Source organism: Gopherus flavomarginatus, chromosome 3, assembly GCF_025201925.1.
Source record: "Gopherus flavomarginatus isolate rGopFla2 chromosome 3, rGopFla2.mat.asm, whole genome shotgun sequence".
NCBI classification, from domain to species: domain Eukaryota; kingdom Metazoa; phylum Chordata; order Testudines; family Testudinidae; genus Gopherus; species Gopherus flavomarginatus.
The window spans coordinates 113128976-113142163 of NC_066619.1; the positions used below are offsets into that span (position 1 = coordinate 113128976).

General features: G+C 42.9%; 1 protein-coding gene across 2 annotated transcripts in view; it reads right to left on the reverse strand.

The window, feature by feature from the left end:
* Positions 1-13188, reverse strand: part of KDM4C (lysine demethylase 4C) — a 443189-nt gene that overhangs the window by 390445 nt on the left and 39556 nt on the right. The gene's annotated exons all lie outside the window — the stretch shown is intronic.

Below are 13188 nucleotides of genomic sequence, written 5' to 3' on the forward strand. Positions count from 1 at the left end.
GTTTCTCTGGGGAGAGGGGCTCCCCACCCACACCCCCATCACAGTCCAAGAGGCTGTGACCAAAGAGAAGGCCCTGGAGGCCGCATTTGAGAAACACTGGGCTAAAACCAAGACAGTGCAACATTCAGGCTTTATTCTTCCTTCAACATATACTGTGCTCTCTCATCAAGCATTTCCTGAAAGTAGAGTTCTCACTCCTATACATAATTATAGTATGGCTCTCCTTTTAAGGGTAGCTATCTATCATAACAGAGGTATACATTTAGGACTACATATTCCCCTCAATCTCCCATTGATTTTAGTAATCAATTTTCAAAAAGATCAAAGGTAGAATATGGCCTTTATTTAGTAATTAAACTTTTAGTTACCATTGTGTATTATTTCCTCACTAACTTATCATCACATTCAGCATCACTTATTGGCTTTGCTGGAGTTACATGCAGAGATGGGCAGGAGCAAAACCCTGAAGTGGGAATTAGGAGCCCAGGTGAGGCATAATGGACTGGTGAACCTAGAGAAGAAGGCTAGGAGGTAGTTTATGTTAACAAACCAGACTCCAGAACGGGACAGTAATTCTAAAGCATAAGAGTTGTGGAGTTTTATTTTCCTGGGGAGGGAAGAAAGGAAACTGAGGCAGCAGTAGGGTCTGACTGGATGAGGTAAGACCCTATTTTAAGGGACAGGGAAGAACAAGTTGATTGTCTCTCATGCTGCTGTCACCCCTCTTCCTCCCTGCATCTGACTCTACATGAAGCCCTCGCAGCATGCAGTAGCCATTCTGCTGCGGTTGCTGGCCTACCCTAGAAGGGAGGTATAGTCAAAAAAAATTTGTTCCTAAGATACTGTGGGTCTGACCAATCACTATCCCTTGGGGGCAAGAATGAGAAGGCATCTGGGGTGGGGAGGGGAATTCACATTCCTCATAGCATCCCATTCCCAGAGGTGCAGTTTTGAGTTAATAAGAGTAAGAACAGCAAGTTACAGCTGGACTGTAAGTGGATTGTAACGATAAGTGCAGGGTATATGGGGTGAGTTCAATGGGTAGTACCTCTACATAGCAGACAGCCCAACCTTTAAAGGGTAGTTTGCTTACACATGGTCCTGGCGCCTCACTTAACTCTCATTAGAGGCTCCAAGTAGCTGTATGTGTTAAACCATAGGGCCATGCCACAGGACCTGGCCTCAGCTGGCATGCAAAATCTAATGAGGATCTCTAGTGGTTGCTGCCACTAGCGAACGGTACATCTGATTCTCCAAGTGCATGCCAAGGACTCCTGGTCAAATGGTTGGAGAACATGAGACCATAGAAACTGAATGAAGAATGAAAAAGACTTCATTCAATCCCATTGACATTGATTCCTGTCCATCAGCCCAGCAAAGAAGAAGAATGATCAGTGCATCATTTCCACCAATATCTTTATCTAGATTAAGTTGCTGTCTTGTTTGGGGGACTAAGAGAAATAAAGTCCTGCCTGCATATGCCTTGAAACCTTTCAAATGGCTACAGTGGGACACAGCACCATTCAGGTTTGGCCTGTCTGCCCCTGTGTAGACAGAGTGGCAGCAGGGCCAAACATGAGTGGAACTGCAGCCTTGTGTGCCAATCACACCACCACTTAGTTTGGGGAAACTCTTAAACAGGTGAGCCTCTTTGGACTCTCCCTCTCTGGGTGGCCCTGAATGCAAGAAATTTTCTGCTTCAACCAGCAGAGATCTTTAGAGGTCAAAGCAGGACAGTCAAACCTGGGACTGCAAGTAACAACTCCAGACATCCTAGCAGTGTTCCAGAAAAATCCTTTGATTTTTATAAGCAGGTGTTGCAATTAGTGGTAGCAGCTTCAAGATGGCAAAAACACTTTTGCTTAAGTTTCTTCTCAATGGTCTTGCAGATGAAATTGGAATCTGTGAGTACCTGATAGACTCTGAGCTGCTGCTCTCTGTGAATGAGTGGACTGATGAGAAAGCACTACAGAACACAGCAGTGTTTTTGAATGATGCTGCCAAAGCTTTTAACGAGAAGCTTCCCAGTGTGAATCATGGATCTTACAGACAATTACACAAACACACACTTATATGACCTCTAGGAGAGATCTGTTTTTGAAATATCGGAGAGAAATGACAAGATTGGAGTAAGAGAAAGGGGAACCCCTGCATACTTTATTTGCCTTGAGGAGCCTGGTTAATAGGGCTTTCCCTGCACCTCACAATCAGTGAGATAGCTTGAGTAAAGCAAACCATCTGCACTGGATCTGGAACTGGCAAAGCAAGGAGGAACTTATGTCCAGTGACAGGTCATGAGTGAATCCTGTGTGAGAAGACAGTTTATAAATGGTTTAACAGAGGAACTTTATAAACTGCTGGTGAAGGAAGATAACATACTGGATAAATGTATGGACCGGATTATGTGCAGAGTTACAAATGTGGAAGCAGAAGGTGGGATCTCCTTAAAAGGTATCAGCTATTAATTCCCAGACCCAGGGTGATTCCTTTATACCAAATGCTATGCTTCAAGAAATGATTGCTAGTAAAGTGGCTAAAAACTTAGAGGAGTCCCAGTGCAAGATATCTGCATAGATCCCATGGCTCAAATAAGAGCAACAGTCTCCCAAGTTATTCCTAGATCATATGACATTTGCAGGTAACGAGGAGGCAAAGCCCATGGGAGACAGAATTGCCCAAGCAGAGGGAAGCCACACCAGTGAAACCAGAAGTTGCTGACAGAAGCATCCATAGAAGACAATGGAAGAAAGCAATTAAAACATCTATTCATACAGTATGCTAGTGTGTTCTCCAAGAATAATGGGAAGCTTGGGAGATATGATCCGGTGCACCACCCTTAAGCAAGGGGCTGTTCCTGTGAGGCAAATCTTAAAGGATGCTAAACTGCATGCTAGAGGATGTCCTGCTTGGACCATCTATATCAGCTTGGGCATCCCCAATTATAATCATGAAAAAGCCCAGCGGAGACTTAAGAATATTTACTGAATACAAGAGACATAACTAAAGATTTCAACATAGCTACCCACTTCTCCACACAGCAGACACTGAATAAACTGTCAGAAGCAAAATATTTAGATTATTTTCTTTCTATCCATGAAACATGGGAGGAACATCTGGCAGGAATGGAAAAGATTCTGGAGCTTTATAAGGAGTTAGGGTTTAAACTTGCAGGAAACCATTTTCAGTATGCAAAGAGTCACATTGCATGCCTGGACATATAGTCAGTGAGGATACATTGGAGCTCCAACCCTAGAAATTGAAAATTAAAAAGAAATTGATGGTTCCTACAAAATGTGGAGGAGATACACTGGTTTGTAGGACACTTGTACAAAACTTCCCAGAACAAGCACTGCCATTATACCAGTGAACTAAGAGCAACTTTGTCTGAACAGAGGAGCATCAAAAAATCTTTTGAGTCACTGAAGGAAAGACTGCTAAACCATGCTGTGTTTGAATTCTCAGACTCATCCTGTTCATTTGTGATAATCTGTGATGGTTTATGGTCAGATTTGCATTTGAACAAATTGATTAGCTCAGTAGGCAGAGGCTGGTGGCCTTTGGAAGTCAAAAATTAAGTGAGAGGGGACACAAAAATTCAGCAACAGTACTGGAATTTCTGGCTATTGTGGAGGCCATGGGGCCTATCATCCATATTTACTAGGTTCAGAATTCATAGTTCACCATAAACATGGAAAGTAATATATGGTTGTGAATGCTCTCACCTGGATGAGGACAGTGAGAGTAGACTCAGACCGATCGTGTGACAACGTCTGGCAAGAACAGTCTAAGGATCCTGAGTTATTTTGGTGTTAAAAGATCTACACAAAGGAGATGCAGACTGGAGAGATTCAAAGCAGTTCAGGAACAATTAACACTGATCCAGCTACCCATTTGCTGGTGTATGATTTTCCTGGTCTATCAGGGTTGTCTTACCAGCAAGTTTGCAGAGAGCAGTGCTGGAGTGTCTTCATGACATCAAAGTAGCAGGCTGCCTCAGGTAAGAGAAGACTGAACCAAGTGTTCGACAGATTTTTTTTTTTTTTGGCTGCAGATGTTAAAGATTTGCTACTTTCCCATCTTACCTGCCACAAGACTGCACCAGCAAGGAGAGGCAGAACTCCTTTTACGGGATATGCCCCTATCAGTAAGCCCTGGGAGTTCATGACTGTCTTGGAAGGACCACAACCAGAAACACCAGTTGAAAATCGATATTTGCCGATAATGTATGACACCATGTAAAAGTATGTTGTGGCAGAGCCACTGAAGAAGGATAAAGTCCTGAGGCAGTTACAGCTGCATTGATGAAACACGGAAAGTTGCAGATTGCTCCTACCCCTTCTCCTCACCCCCACCCCTCTGCCTCAGCTGCCTTTCAATGATCGGGGAAGGAATTTCAATCTCTGTTATTACATAAGATTTGCTGACAACTCCAGATAACATATCTAAAGTGAGGTCTGGGGTTACCCACCCTGCAGGTAATAGAAGAATGGAGAGAGTAAAACAGCACCATTGGTTCCATGCTCAAACTCTTAGCGAAGACCAATGAGACCAAGATATGAGGGCACTTCTTGTCTTTGCATATAACACCAGCTGACACTCAACTATTCACCACTCTCTCAGATTATTTTTGGACTCTCAGACCCATGCTTGCATATGGCTTGATGTTCAGCAAGAAATGGCCAGGCCTCCTGCACATACACAGGCAGAGTCTTACACCAGTGACCTAAGCACAGCATTTCAGAAGGTAGAGGAACAGATGGGCCAGAAGGAACCATGACAAGCACAAGGTGCCAGGAAAAAGTGACCATGTGCCCTGTCCTAACTCTCCTACTCAGACCTGAACCTTAGAGTTCAGAACATGAGAAGTTAGCATGAAACCTCTAAACTTAATTACCAGCTTGGATCTGATATCGCTGACACCAGCCAGAAATTTCAGTGTCTAGCTCACTCTGGTTTCCCCAAAACCGTCCCTGGGGAACCCCAAGACCCAGATGCCCTGAGTCTCACTACAAAGGGGAATAACCCACTTCCCTTCCCCCTTACCTCCTCCCAGATTCTCCCGCCCTGGGCACTCTAGGAGATTCCCTGCTTCCAGTCCTTGAAACACAAGTACCGAGAGATAAAATCTCTCTCTCCCCTCACCCAGAGGATATGCAAAGTCAGGCTTAGTAAATCTAACACTAAGAGATTTTTCCCCCTGACTTCTTCCTCCCACCAATCCCCTGGTGAGCTGCAGACATGTAAGAGTGGAAAAGCCAGGGAACATAATGTACTGCCACTTCATTCTACGTGTATTGTTTTTTCTGTAAGTAAACTGCACCAATGCCATCTTGCCAACAAACAATTGAGATATAAACACACCCCTGGAACATTAAACTTCAAATAAACTCATTTACAGTGTACAAATATCCCAATCCCTGACTAGTGTGACCGTCAGAGAAAATCCTACTCCCACTGGAGGCAACAGGAGTTTTTCCAATGACTTCAACAGAAGCAAGATCAGACACCCTCCCCTTCCAAATACTGTTAGCAGGTACCTCATAATATTTATATTAAGATCGCAGGACAGTTTCCATTTTAATACATTGTTTGCTCAAACCCATAATGTTGTAAAACCACCCTTTTGGGTCTGAAATTCTCTATGCTTAGTATCGGTCCTATTTTTGAGCAAAATAATAACACCACCTAGCACTTATATTGTGTTCTTTATCAGTAGAGCTCCAAATGCTTCACAGTCTTTTTAATGTATATATCCTCACAATACCTCTGTGAGGTAGAGAAATATTATTATCCCCATTTTTAGAGATACGGAACTGGAGCACAAAATAGGGAAGTGGGTCACACAGGATCTTGCCCAAGATCACACAGGAAATCTGTTCAGGAGCTGGGGGAAATGAACCAGGTCTCTCAAAATCTAAGCTAGGGCTCCCAATCACTAGACCGTCCTTTCTCTCAAAACAGTTCAAAACATTTCTATGTGAAAGGAGAGTGAGGAAAAAAAATGCACTTTCCCCCATTTATTATGGGGGAAAGTGCATATTTATATTTATATTTATATTATATTATATATGAGTTTAGAATAGCACTATAAGTGGCTGAAGTTTGAAAAAGGCACTTTGACATGGAAACATTCCTTGCTGAGGGAAGGAATAAATGGCCTTCTATGGAAGGAAATTGGTTTTGATTTGTATTTAAGTAAATTTCCAAAGAGTCTTCCTTGACAATTTAGAAGAAGTTTTAACAGGTTATACTGTGTGGGGGGGTGGAGGGGCGTGACTCCTAAAGCTTGTCTGCTTCTCTCCCAAGCCCTGCAAACCACAGTAGCTCTAAACCACAAACTTGCATTTAAATTAGATAGCAATGTGGACTCCCTACCCATGGTCAATGACAGTCTGCAACTATGCTTCATTACATCATGGCAAATAAGAGAAACAACATAGCGATGACAACCCAGTGCCCAACTCCTGCCCCTCCACCTTATTCATCATTTTTGTATGCACAGATGCACTTTCGGCTAATGTAAAAACTAGAGGACACAGTATATACACCCCCTCTAACCTGCATCATACTCTTCCAAGATATTGATATTCTACCTGGATACCATTTACATGTAGGTATAATGCTTTGGTACATTCAGAAGCTGGAAAAAAAAAACTAAGTCTTATTTTTAAATCATTCACACATATTAAAAAAAAAGACTACACTTTTTTTTAAAATTATATTGCTGTGGGCCAAGATCTTTCAAAATCAATACAATGTTCACAGACAAGTTATAAATCTATGAAATAGGGCATCTTAATGGATATATTGACTGTCACTCATTCTCAAATGACAGTCACAGCATGCTACATTTATAGACTCATAGACTCATAGGTCAGAAGGGACCAATCTGATCATCTAGTCTGACCTCCTGCAAAAGGCAGGCCACAGAACCCCACCCATCCAATTTTATAACAACCCCTATCCCAGGACCGAGTTATTGAAATCCTCAAAAATGGTTTGAAGACCTCAAGCTGCAGGGAAACCACCAGCAAGCGACCCGTGCCCCACGCTGCAGGGGAAGGCGAAAACCTCCAGGGCACCTGCCAATCCGCCCTGGAGGAAAATTCCTTCCCGACCCCAAATATGGCGATCAGCTAAACCCTGAGCATGTGGGCAAGACTCACCAGCTAGCACCCAAGAAGGAATTCTCTGCAGCAACTCAGTACCCATCGCATCCAACATCTCCCCGCAGACCATTGAGCAGACCTGTCTGGTGGTAATTCAAGATCAATTGCCCAAATTAACGATCCTATCATAACATCCCCTCCATATACTTATCAAGCTTTGTCTTAAAGCCAGGAAAGTCTTTTGCCCCCACTACTTCCCTCGGAAGGCTATTCCAGAACTTCACTCCCCTAATGGTCAGAAACCTTCGTCTAATTTCAAGTCTAAACTTCCTAATATCCAGTTTATACCCATTCGTCCTCGTGTCTACATTAGTACTAAACTTAAATAATTCCTCTCCCTCCCTAACGTTAACCCCCCTGATATATTTATATAGAGCGAGCATATCCCCCCGCAGCCTTCTTTTGGCCAGGCTAAACAAGCCAAGCTCTTTGAGTCTCGTTTCATAAGGCAGTTTTTCCATTCCTCGGATCATCCTTGTAGCCCGTCTCTGAACCTGTTCCAGTTTGAATTCATCTTTCTTGAACATGGGACACCAGAACTGCACACAGTGTTCCAGGTGGGGTCTCACCAGCGCCTTATATAACGGTACTAACACCTCCTTATCCTTGCAGGAAATACCCCGCCTGATGCATCCCAAAATCGCATTTGCTTTTTTAACAGCCGTATCACATTGGCGACTCATAGTCATCCTGCTATCAACCAGTACCCCAAGGTCCTTCTCCTCCTCCGTCGCTTCCAACTGATGCGCCCCCAACGTATATCCAAAATTCTTATTATTAATTCCTAAATGCATGACCTTGCACTTTTCACTGTTGTATTTCATCCTATTTCTATTACTCCAGTTTACAAGGTGGTTCAGATCTTCCTGAATAGTATCCCTGTCCTTCTCCGTGTTAGCAATACCCCCCAGCTTCGTGTCATCCGCAAACTTTAGTATGGTATTTATGTAGTTTTTGCCTTCCAGTCAGAGTGAATATTCAGATCAGATATATTTGATTTTAGTAAATAAAAGTGACACTTGCAATCCACATCCTATTGTTACTGGGTACCTCAACTCTCCAGCCAGAGCCACTGTGAGGATTTCAGTGTGGGCTCCCACAGTTAATTGTAACCTTCACTGCTTACGAGCTGTACACAGATTGTCTCTTCTGGAGCATCGTCTTACCCAGGCAGGTAGGCTTGAACTATTATCTGGCTGCACCCAGAATCTACAAGTCCTTGTACTCCCTTCCTTTTACTCAGACTGGTACTGTCAATTTGAGGTGTTTTATTCATGAGCATGTGTCTCTACAGTCCAGCCTGAGGCATACTGAGTCTCCATGAGGGGGCATTCTTTCCTTATACGTCTTTGCTGCCCACAGGAGTGAATAGCTCTCTGGGCTGGCCTCAGGGGCATCTTTCTTTGTTGGAGGTAGATTTGGTCACCACATGGCACTAGAATCTCCCTGAGGAACCTGTTTCAGAGGACTGATGTATAGGACAGATGCTCAAGTAGAGCTCACCCTATCCCTATCCCATTGTTCTGACTGAGCAGGCAGCCTGGCACTCCTGGAGGGAACTTCTAAATGTGGCTCCGCACAAGCAGGTGTTACAGCTTAGTGTCATGTCTCATGCCTCCCTTTCCTCGGTCAGATAGGACCAAAAACCCATCTTGAACAATATTAACATACAGGTGAGCTGATCTGTTTCCAGTTATGAATTTGTCAGTGCTCAGCTGACGCCTACAGCCTTGGCAAGAATTGACACCTGGTTTACCAGTGTCAAAGATGCATCTCTTCATTGATATCTAAATTGTCTAAATAGCAGCTTTCCCTTGCCTGGTGTCCATGGTCTGTTCTTTGGTCCTGGTTGTGATAGGCTGACTGCCTTCCCCATCAAATACAGTGCCAATATCAAAGACCAGCCCTTCGTGGCCACTGAGAGACTATCCTCTCAAAGATTCATCCTGTCCAGATTCATCCACCACTCTAAGGATGCTAGAACCTAAACAGATACATGAACCAGCAAGTCCAGAAGCTATCTGTTTCATCAACAAACTTCAACCAGCTTTGTATGCACTTAAGATGAAGTCTGGCAGGCTGAGTAACATATGTGTTGGATGCCATGTGTCCCAACAGCCTCATATTAGCTCTCACTGCTGTCCTGAGGTTGGTTTTTAAGACTTATGCAGAGGTTCAAAACAGACCAGAACTTTTCTTGAAGCAGTAGGCTGTTGCAGTCATAGAATCAAGAATGGCCCCACTGAACTTGATTCTTTTCATTGGTGACAAAATCAACTGCTCCATTTTATTTTTAGACCCAGCTGAGCACATAGGGATTGAATCTGGATGTGGTCCATCACCTGTTGGCTGAACTGGCCCCAAACCAGAAGCAACGGACACCATCCTGAATTTTATCTTCCTGATAAAAGTGCTTAACTTCCTTAAGCCCAAGATAGGCCTTCAACTCCCTCTGGGTACGATGAAATATCAGGAGTAGAACTCCCTTCTCCTGTGCAGTAAAGCCACCTCCTCTCTAGCTCCAAGATTTAAAAGATACTATACCTCCTGAAGCAGTATGGTCTCAGGAAAGCAGTTCCTGAACAAGGACAGGGAAGGTGGGCAAGGTAGAGCAAGGACCAGAGTTGAATGGTATAACCCAGTCCCACAGTGTCAAACTCATTGTACTATAGTTATGGAGTTCCAGACACTGAAGAAGTGGAACAACTGGTTCCCAAAGAGAGGGCACAAGACGGAAAGATCCTCAACAACTGTCACTCTGCTCTTGACAAAACCGTCAAAAAACTGTTGCTTTGAAATATAGGGGCCTGGATGGCAAGAACCCACAGAAGGTATAGGTGAAAACATCTCTTGGGAAACTTGGCAGCTTCTGCCATATGTGCGCACTTGAGGCCTATAACGACTTCTTCTTGGGGCTGGGGGACATCCTCAGGAACAAAGCGTTGCTCTGGAGTCTTCAAGTGAGTGCAATCCCTCATCCATTTTGTCTGTGAATAAGTTGCAGCCCTCAAGTGGTAATTCTTCCGCCATGATTTGTGCCTCTCTAGAGATGCCAGGTGCATGGTGGCAGAATAATTTACTGTATAGTGGTGACTGTTGCAATACACCTGGAGCTGTATCTGCTAAGTCAAGAGCTGCTGTAAAGAAATGCCAGCAATCAGGAGGCCCTCTGTAACTAGGGAGTTAAATACATTTCTCAGTCCTGAGGAAGCTTTTGTGAGAATTTTGCCCTGGAGTCCAAATAAATAGAGTCCTATTTCAACAAGAGTGCCTGATAGTTCAAAATAAGCAAGGCCTCAGGCATCAATCCAGTGATTTCTGTACATTAATGCAGTACTTAGGCACCTCCCAATAACAAAAGAAAACTTCCCCACTGATAAGCTGGGAAAAGGGACCATGAGCTTGAGGCATCACAGAGGGCTCAAAATTTTAACCACAGGCAGTGAGAAATGGATCAGTGTGGCCCTTCCCTTTTTGCCCTCAATTCAAGACACATGGATGTGCAGAGCACATGTGCCACTCCAATAGGTACTGCTAGCTAAAGATTTCTGACTCGCATACTCTGGGTTCATACACACCTGAAGTAGAATATATATTATGTGCACAATCATTTGAAAGAACACAAAATGACACAGTTTGCTCTTAATCTCTGTTCTTCCACTCTCTCCACTTATTTCAATTAGGTCAGTCCTGCTTCTCAGGGCTCCCTCTATTTTTCAACACGGTATTTTAATGTTGAAAAGCATAGAACTCTCTCCACTCCTCAAAAAAAGAGCTGGATAAGCAGAGAAAGGCATTTTAATGTATCATGTGTAAAATGGGTCACCAGCATTTCCTACTGTGGTTCCAGAGTGAGGTCCAAAGTCTGGATGGGAGTAAATGAGGCTGGAAAAGAATCTGGGCAAGAAAACAGAACTGATACCTGCGGTCATATTTCTTATCACATAATGTGCTTGACTGATCAAAGCTCACAATCTCTCCATTATTATGGTAGGATATTTTCTTAAATGCAGAACATCTGAACTCAGGAGGCCACTACCATATTAAAATTAATAAAGGATCTCAGTGTTATCACTCTCTTCCCTGAAGCAGTCAAAGAAATGAAAATGAGAGATCAGCAAAGTCCGCTGCCTTTGGGAATTTCAGTGCAAAATTAAAAACAGTTAATACTGAGTTTGTGTGTCTTGAAAGAAAATTTGTAATATTTTCAGAAACAGAGTGACTCTTTTCTTATAGCTGACATGAGAAAACTTGTTTGTACTCAGCATGCTGTCAGCTGCTGCTATCTTTGTAACAGATCCTGGTACTGAAAATCATAAATTACTGACATTCTCCCTGATCCCCAGTCCACAAACACAAAGCACTCTGGTCTCAGGTGTCTTTAATCTGTTAATTTTCTTTGTTTGTTACATTAGCTCACCAGTTCCAGATCTCATTAGCTTTCTCCTGTTACACACCTCCAGCCGCACCACAACCTCAGTGTCTGCAGTCTCCCGGTGTGACAGCCTCTCTCCTGAGAGCCACTAGAGAGGTTACTCTAATGACTGCCACTAAATACACAACCCTGCTATCAGACATAACATTAATCTAAATGTAACATTGCGTAAAACATTTCAATGAGAAAAATATTTACCCAGGGAAGCAAGGATTATGTTTAGAGAAGAATCCAAACAGAAAAAGTTGTTATCTCCTGATAGGTTTTAGCAAGTGACTTATGCTTTCATTTAATGTAATTAAGAATATTAACTAAGGATTTTAACACAGAAACTGATACTGTAAAGAGCTCAGTTTTATTTACAGTTGAAAGGCAAAGAGAGTTTGACCTTCTGTTTTTAAAATATTTTTTCACTCTTTAGAAATTCTTCACTGAGAATAGAAAAACTACCCCAAACAGCCTGCCCAAAAACTGAACGAGGAGTGCAATCACCACTAAACCCCAGTACCTTCTTGCTCCCTGATGGGGACTGAAAGCATTGACAAGGCAGTACAAAGCACATTGAGGAAAGAGGGCACCTTCCTTCACTCTAGTAACCAGGCCTTGTCTTCACTGTGAGAGAGGCAATGAAAGGCCTCAGAAAACTCTGCATCCAGCCATGGTGACTGGAAGAAAGATCGCCATAACGTGGCTCCTTTGAGAGTGGGAAAAAGTAGGTGGCCTCATAGCACCAAGAAGAGTTTAACATACCTCTGGACAGTCTACCATCATGCTGAGATTTTGGGGATCAAGGAAGTAAGTCAATATACTGAACAATCCACAAGTTGCACTATCCCTTCACTCTCTGCTAGCTCAATTACTGTTAATCAGAAATGGACCAAAACATAGACGCTTCCTGTTCCCCAGCCATCTTCGGACTTGATTCTGCAAGGTGTTGAATGCTCTGACTTTGGTCCATCAAAGCACTGAAGTACATGCTTAATGTTAAGCATATAAGCAGTCCAACTGCAGTGATTAGTACCATGCAGCAAATCCTCAAAGAGTAGGTCCCCATTTGTTTCAGAACAGAATGAGCACAGAAGGTGGTGAGGACAATATAACATCAGGGTGTACTTTTATGTCACATACTTATCTATGCCTGTTATGAATGAGTTGCCCAATCTAGTAATTGGAATTTTTTCTTCATCTTTTTTTAAATGAAAAGTTTCTAGCCTTCATGCTTGCAAAGAAAAGTTTGGAGATGCAACTAAAGTGCATCCTCAAGGCTCAAAACACAGAAAGCCAATAAGAACCCAAAGTTTGTTATTTTTTCTTTATAAATCTCATTTTAAGCCATTCTGATGATTTTTGAATGTTCTGGATTTGCAACACAGGATTGGAGACCCAGTGATTAAGGTAGCTGTACCTAGTGACTACTCTGAATGACCGAGCTGAGATTCCCAAATCTGCATGTGCATGGTTGTGTTTCCTCCCCTATGATCCTCACACTGCAGGACTACATAAGAGAAACAGGACTAATGTATATAGCAGAGATAAGAGCATATTCACCATGTAAATAAATAAGTTACACCAAACTGAAGTTGT